The sequence below is a fragment of the Lepisosteus oculatus genome, chromosome 9 (genome assembly GCF_040954835.1).
Source record: "Lepisosteus oculatus isolate fLepOcu1 chromosome 9, fLepOcu1.hap2, whole genome shotgun sequence".
Taxonomy (NCBI): Eukaryota; Metazoa; Chordata; class Actinopteri; order Semionotiformes; family Lepisosteidae; genus Lepisosteus; species Lepisosteus oculatus.
The window spans coordinates 655443-663512 of NC_090704.1; the positions used below are offsets into that span (position 1 = coordinate 655443).

General features: G+C 44.8%; 1 long non-coding RNA gene across 1 annotated transcript; it reads right to left on the bottom strand.

Moving 5' to 3' along the window:
* Positions 1-863: 863 nt before the first annotated feature.
* LOC138241167 (uncharacterized) lies at positions 864-7074 on the bottom strand. The gene is made up of 2 exons (XR_011190359.1): positions 4557-7074; positions 864-1617 (listed from the first exon to the last, which is right to left on the bottom strand). It is a non-coding gene; the product is annotated as an uncharacterized lncRNA (long non-coding RNA).
* Between the last annotated feature and the right edge of the window lie 996 nt (positions 7075-8070).

Sequence of the window (8070 nt, forward strand, 5' to 3'; positions counted from 1 at the left end):
AACAGTGACCCCTTGTGGCTGACTGGGGAGGTGCAGGTCTTGTGCTGTCAGTGAGGGTCACACCTGTCCTGCAGTCGGTGTGGAAGGATGGACAGCTCGATGGATCCTGTCCTCACTTCCTCCTGCCAGGGGAGCTCCACTGTGCGCCGGGACGAAAGGAAGCATCGGATGTTCCAGATAGGTGGCTTTAAAACAACCGTTTGAATGTTGACTAACGTTTTTTCCTTTTTACTTCACCACATGTTAAGTGATTATACATTTCTTGTTAATGAGTTACTTCTCTGGTCCCTTCTGGTGCAGCAAAGGTAGCATCGGTTGACATTTTTCCAGAAGGAAATCTTCGCTGTGCAGTATGGTGAAAGTCTACACCCAGATTGTCATTGAGAAGCCTTAAAAAAGCCTTAGACATTTGTCAGTGGAATTCATTGGGTAGATGTGTACATGTAAAACCAAAAGATAAAATATAATAAAGGTAACTACTGTATGTCAAGGAACACCTGGCACAGAGTGGAGTGACGTGTTTAAATGTAGTTCATGTTTTATTCATTAACCGGAGTCACTTGTTCCGAGTCAAATGGTTCAAGTAAATGATTCAGACAAGCACAGTTTGTGCTCAGCTGCTATCATAGATTGCTTTCTAGTCTCATACTGAGCAATAGGAATTGGGTTTTGAAGGAAAGCAGCCTTTGAAGCAGTGTTTTATGTTAAAACAGAATTTTACTTGAACAAAACTACGAGTTTGAGGCCAGATAATTTTACAGCTGAGGATCTGGATATTTGTTGGGCACATACAGTGAGCTTGGAAAAGGCAGCACCCACACAACAGATGTTCCACCCTGAATAAAAGATGTCAGGCTCGTCAGTAATGATCATGCCTCTTTAATCTGTGATATATAGTGATTAAACTTCCAATACAAATGCACAGGTCATTTCTGTTTATACAAAAAAACAAAGGGTTGATGAAAATTGTTGAATTTTGCAGAGCTAGCTGTTGTTTTTTTTCAGAATTGGGTGAAAATTGTCTCAGCTGTGGGATGTATAATCTGCAATAAGGAAGTAAGAAGAATGATTTTGTGAAATATCTCCTTTATTTTAGTCTAGTTTTATTTAATCCTTTTGGTTTTATGAAGAAATGCATTCTGATTAGAATTATATGAAGAACTCTTCCTGTTGGTCAGTAATTTCAGAGCTGTCTGTGTTGGTTACCAAGGGCTCTGAGCAGTGTGGTCTGATTCAGGCTGGGCTGTAATGGTCATCTAGCACCTGGGTCCCTCAACTCTCCAGGCCTGAGAACCTCCGGCTGCTCTTTGTCAGCAGCGGAAGTTTTAATGCAGTTAAGTTTTCATTGTCGGATATTTCAGGCCAAATAAAGGCCACACAGAGAGGAAAATCTTTGCAGGACGAGAAGGACCTTCTGAGGATAGGTGCACCTAATCCAGTCAAGGGGAAAGGGAGTATGTTTGGTGAAGTGAAATACACTCCGAGATTCTCCTTCCTGGCCGACCTGCTGGGCCCTCACATGGAGACGCGGGTGTACACAAGCAGGAGCTCTGCCGCTGACTGGGGGGGTCTCGCCGTCACACGGAGGCAGTGCTTTCTCTCTGGGACCGGGCTGTGCTGGAAACAAGGTCCAGAAAAATGATAGATGCTGTCAGGCACCACTGATACACTCATGGCAAACATCCATTTAAAAGGTGCTGATATTCTGTAACGTAACACACACGTACAACAAGAACACCACGGTACTGCAGTTGTAGTTCAGTTCAGAGGCTGGAACGAGGTGGACACTTGACCACGGTCTGTTGTGTTAACACAACTGTGTTTATTTTGTGGTAGATGCTAGCTACTGGTCTCTTATTTGTTATGAACACAAATAATAATAATAAAAATACAGGGTAAGGCCACCTTTCTTTCCAAGAGCTAACAGTTGAGGTTCTATCAGTGAGGACAATTTCACCTCCCACAAAGCTGTCCTGGTTGAGTTTATCCAGGCAGAGCTTCCGATACCAAGCTGAGGTGTCTGGGAAGACGACAGGTGACTGTGATCTGAGGCCCTCTGTGGCTCCTGAGAACGCAGGGAGCAACACGGGGCCCCTTTGGCTATCCTGAGTGATGCCTTGCAGGAAGCACATAAATGTTTTCTTTCTTTCCAATAAGCTTACGTCCTCTCCACTGCTCCTTCTTCTTGCCGGTCCACATGGATAGAGATTGTTCTGTTCTTTTATCTCTGATGAGAGCGCTGGGGTTTGGGCTGGAGTGTTGTGATGCTTGTGGAAAAAACTGCTACATCTGTGCCTGTGAGTCACTGCCAGTCTGGGTGGCAGGGCTGCTCTCTTCCTGAGCACAGCACAGAGTGATGCCTAAAGATTCTGATCTAATATTTTCAACGCTGCTAATGTGAATCTGCCCCCGAACCGCCACTATAAATAATCCTCCTGTGAGCGACAGGGCTGAGGGAGTCGTCAGTTTGGCCTCTGGGAGGAGGGAAGAAGAGACAGCACACAGACCAAGAGGACCTTGGGAAACAAACTCTGGTTTTCATTCCAAATATCAGAACTTTTTGCTTGGTTTAAGGGAAACATTTTTTTTAAAAAAAAAATGTGCAAATGGCTGGGTCATATTCTAATTCCTGTTTTTTTCTTCCAGATATTCTTGATGAGCAAACATTTTATTTTAGAAAAGAAAGCAAGTTTGAGTTTTGCAATTCTTTAACTAAATTATAGAGCTTTTAAAACAAAATATATTGCTTAGCTTTAGCAGAAGTTTAATTCCAAGATCGATTTTGTGCTGCTGTGAATATGATGCTATTGTGCATTGAAGCCAGCAGAGGGCAGAATGTCAGTAAGGCAAAAGATGGCAGTAACCAGTCCTGCTGCAGAAAGCATCATACTGCTTTCTGAACTCCTTGACTCAAGTATGATAGAAATATAATGGTTAATAACGTGACATGGGGTAAGGAATGTGCATATAATTCTATAGAATAAAGCGACGTTAAATCCCTTTGTTTTGAAAACAAAGATGTGGCCAAACCTTGTCTGCATATTATTAGACTCACAGCTGTACCCTAATGCCCTGCACACAGAGTTACAGCACAAATTACAATACTACTCCATCACAATTGTTATCAGGGAAGAATAACCTAGAAAAATGTGCTTCACACTTTTTCCTTTGGATTCTGCACTCTGCAGGACCGCCAGCCTGCGGAGATGATATTTACTGTGCTGGCGGCCCTGCAGGTGGAACGAGCTGGTTTTGACTTGTAAAGGGGATTTGTGTTCTGGCCGTAATCCTGCGCACAGCTGTTCTTCTAATTTTCTCTCTCAGTGCACGTTGGCAATGTGGTGTGACGATAAAAGCGCGAGTGATATTTCACACGTCCCCGGCGCTGCACACTTCACCATGTCCCCAGGTTCCTCTCAGCCGCCGTGATTGCGCCGCGCTCACAAACTCCGCTGCGCCTCCCGCTGCGACAGCGCTGCCGTCGCAGGCCTTTGATTTCTGAACACATCTCCAGCTTATCTCTTTTAAAGACCTTTGATGATGATGCGTGCCACAAGACTCTTCCCATTCTTGCTGGGCCCTGAATGTCACTTTTAACCCTTCCACTGTCTAATCAGAAGCTCTTTCCTCCTGGTTAGACTTGAATTGTGTCTTGTCTCGCTCCAATTCTTTTCTTTTTGGGTGGGGAGACGAATAAGATATCATGTTCTGAACTGAAACTGGCAGCGGTTTTCCGATTCGCTCAGACACAGCTTTCCCCTCCTTCCAGCTGAAACTCCCAGGTTTTATTCCCCAGGAGGGGAGCAGCCAGAGAGAGACCTACAGGAAGTCCCGCCAAGAGGCACAATGCCAGGGCCTGCGGCCCTCCAGCCTGCCGAGCCAGTGAGCTCCATGTTCAGCCTGCCTCTCGCTCTCTGCTGCCTCATATTCGGGCCCGAGGGCTTGTGTCGGGTGTAACTGAACCAGGCACAGCTAGTGATTCCATCACCCTCCCACTGACACTTACTTTTTTCTAAAAAAAAAAAATGTATGGCAAATGTATGTTGGTGGAAAATGTTTTAAGAACATGCCTCAGAGCTGGGTTGTTCAGACAGCAGCAGTCTATAGGCCGTGCAGAGCTGCCTGTGTGGCGATTTGGTTGCCCACAGGTTCACACTGAAGACATTTCCCCAGACCCAGGGAGGGACCCTGAGCAGCGTCCATGTGCTGCTAGAGCACAGACATTCAGAGTGATTTCTTGAAAGAGCCCAGTGAATCTACATGCACAGCACGGATCAATAATTTGTTCTACATCTCTGCCAGTCTTTGCAAAAAACAGGTGCCTCCTATTTGTCATCCTTAAACTACTTCACTTTAATTACTACATCATTAAAGCCCTCTGGCCCTTGTCTTAATGCTGTGCCTGAAGATGGGTTTAGATTTATTACATCGGTCCTCTTATGGATTTTAAATACCTCTGCCGAGACACTGTTTACACATACTTCTGAAATACTGACACCCTTCCAGGCCTTGGAGCAGGGCGCTGGGATCAGGGCAGACTGCTCTCAGTGTCTCACCGGTAGCCGTCAGGCTGAGAGCAAGGGTTGATGGGAGAAGCCAGCGAGGTTACGGGAGACGGATGTCAACATGGGCACAGCTGCGACTCTCCAGGGCACCAGCACAGAGCCAGGGAGCAAGCTAGCGTCAGGCATCTGGAAGGACATGAGGACTTCAGCCTCTGCTGGTCCTTTTGGAAAAGGCTTCAATTGGCTTTGAGATACTGGCTAAACATCCACATAGCATCTGAGAACAACAAATAGAGATCACCAAACCAAAAACAATCAGCTAAATGCTTATAATTATACAGATTTTACTGTAAAAAAATTGATCCTTCACGACTCACCTATACACAAAAGCAGATCAGACGTGTATAAACACTAAATCGGTGAGGGTGTTGATTGGAAACGGGTATTGAGGTGTTTTATTCTGTTGAGTGTCGATCAAGACATTAAAGGCTCAAATAATATGCTCTGCTTGTCAAGAGAACAATGTCTTTTGGCCATCTATACGTCAGAGGAGTCCTGCAAGAATGTAAGAGTTATGACAGATGCCTTATCCACTAGAATTGTGCTTCACTGAACAGCTGTGAGTGAGCTGGGGATCCAAGGCTCAGAGACCAATGACCACGCTCGTCCAGGCTCTTCAGACAGAATTCCCGCAGGACAGCACCTGGAGCCTGGTGAAAAGCAGGTGTCAGAACTGTATGGCATGGACTGCTTCCAGCTGAGGCCAATCTGTGAATCTCACTGCTGATCAACCATGTACACAAGTTTTAATCAACATAATGAATTTACCAAAGTCACGCCTCAATAAAGTTAGTGCACCTGCTACACTAAAACTTTTCCCAATTCTGCAGCTTTATAAGATCGCTGGGAATTTTTGGTGCTCAGTATATACTGAATAGTTGTACTGACTTAAAGAAGAATCAGAGATGACCTTAGCGCAGTGTTATCAGCGCTGATATATAACAGCAGGTTCCATCCATCTCCCAAAGTACAATGGACACAAATGTTCCATAACTGTTTAATTCAAATATTTTATGTTGCTAACTGTAAATGATGTTTTTCAGGCACGCTTTCTCGACCATTTGAAACAAATCTCCAGCACAGCAGTGGTTCTTATGATGGCAGAAATACAAGACCTCCCCCTCCCCTGAAACAGCGCTCAGATTCCAGCATCAGAAATTAGAAACTTCAAACAGTGAAACATGTTGCATCTGAAGTATTTCACTCTGTCCTTCTGCTTCTTATAAAGAAACTAGTACAACTCAGAAGAACTCGTCAGAAACTCCAACTATTGCCCTGCATGGTGCTTGTCCTCTCTGTCCAGCCTGCTGACTTCTCTGTGGCTCACTTGATGGACTGTAGATGTGCGTCTACTTGTACAGCGATGAGACTATTTCAGGGTGGAAACTATAGGATCAGATCGGTTAGGAACATCATAAGTTTCACGTTTCCTTGCGTGCAATTGGTGTACTCATGGATGCAACTCTTTCAAGACTCAAGACTGGAGAATTGCTCATGCAGTGTCCATCCATAAGATAGGCGAAATAAGTGAACCAAGTAATTATGGAACAATAAGTCTGACTTCTTATAAGGTTATAAGCGTTATGAACATTTTTCTAAATGGCTGTATCATTAGAATGGTTGTGTTCTTGCTAAGATTCATGGCTGAGGAATCCACAACACAGAGTGGCTCTTCTGTGGACAGCAAGAATTAACAGGCACAAGGTTTACACTTCTACACTGCTTATAACTGAAGGGGAAAATGTCCCCCTAGAAGAAAGCACTTTGGGAACTTGACAAGACCAGGTGTGAAATACATCAGGCGCCTCCAAGCCATGGGCAGCCCAGACACTCAGGAGACGAGTCCTAGGAGGGGAGAATGAATTCAACACAAACTCTCGTTCTACTTATTCCAACAAAGGCATCTGTCATTATTCTTGTGCAGGGACACAAACTGCACTGTACCATAGTTCTGAGCAAATCCAATTAAGCAGCTGCTTCAGATGCAGTTAGAACCAGAGGCCTTCAGGGACCAGAGTACTGCGGTGTGGAGACGCAGGGATTACAAAGCAACACTGCCCAGAGCTGCGTCGTCACGAACAGCTGTTATCCTGGAGCATGAGCGTTTACTGACTGCTCAACACTGCTCACTGCTGGAGGAAATGGTGCAAGCTCCGAGACGCACTCCCGAGCTCTTCCTCACACAAGTTCTGTTATGAGCCATGAGCCCAGCATGATTACAAATACTTCAGTTCAGGTCAATCTGAGGAGTTGAAAAAGCAAACACCAAGCAAACTGTTTCTAGAGAGAGTATATGTGTCCCATACATTTTACCTCTGTCCCAGAAATATATGGGGACATCTGATAAGACCCCCTCCCCTGGAAACCCGGGAGCCTCATTTTCATCTCTGGAACGTTGACCGAACTTGTATCACAAGTAATAGGACGGCAAGACAGCACAGCACCAACAGGAAGTCACTTTAACCAGAGCGGACTGGGAAGAAGGGGGCTCTGCCCAGTCAGTCTACCACACATACAGTGCCTTGCGAAAGTATTCGGCCCCCTTGAACTTTTCAACCTTTTGCCACATTTCAGGCTTCAAACATAAAGATATAAATTTTTTATTTTATGTGAAGAATCACCAACAAGTGGGACACAATTGTGAAGTGGAACGAAATCTATTGGATTTTTGAAACTTTTTTAACTAATAAAAAAATGAAAAGTGGGGCGTGCAAAATTATTCGGCCCCCTTGCGTTAATACTTTGTAGAGCCACCTTTTGCTGCGATTACAGCTGCAAGTCGCTTGGGGTATGTCTCTATCAGTTTTGCACATCGAGAGACTGAAATTCTTGCCCATTCTTCCTTGCAAAACAGCTCGAGCTCAGTGAGGTTGGATGGAGAGCGTTTGTGAACAGCAGTTTTCAGCTCTTTCCACAGATTCTCGATTGGATTCAGGTCTGGACTTTGACTTGGCCATTCAAACACCTGGATACGTTTATTTGTGAACCATTCCTTTGTAGATTTTGCTGTATGTTTGGGATCATTGTCTTGTTGGAAGATAAATCTCCGTCCCAGTTTCAGGTCTTTTGCAGACTCCAACAGGTTTTCATCCAGAATGGTCCTGTATTTGGCTGCATCCATCTTCCCCTCAATTTTAACCATCTTCCCTGTCCCTGCTGAAGAAAAGCAGGCCCGAACCATGATGCTGCCACCACCATGTTTGACAGTGGGGATGGTGTGTTGAGGGTGATGAGCTGTGTTGCTTTTACGCCAAACATATCGTTTTGCATTGTGGCCAAAAAGTTCGATTTTGGTTTCATCTGACCAGAGCACCTTCTTCCACATGTTTGGGGTGTCTCCCAGGTGGCTTGTGGCAAACTTTAGACGAGACTTTTTATGGATATCTTTGAGAAATGGCTTTCTTCTTGCCACTCTTCCATAAAGGCCAGATTTGTGCAGTGTAAGACTGATTGTTGTCCTATGGACAGACTCTCCCACCTCAGCTGTAGTTCTCTGCAGTTCATC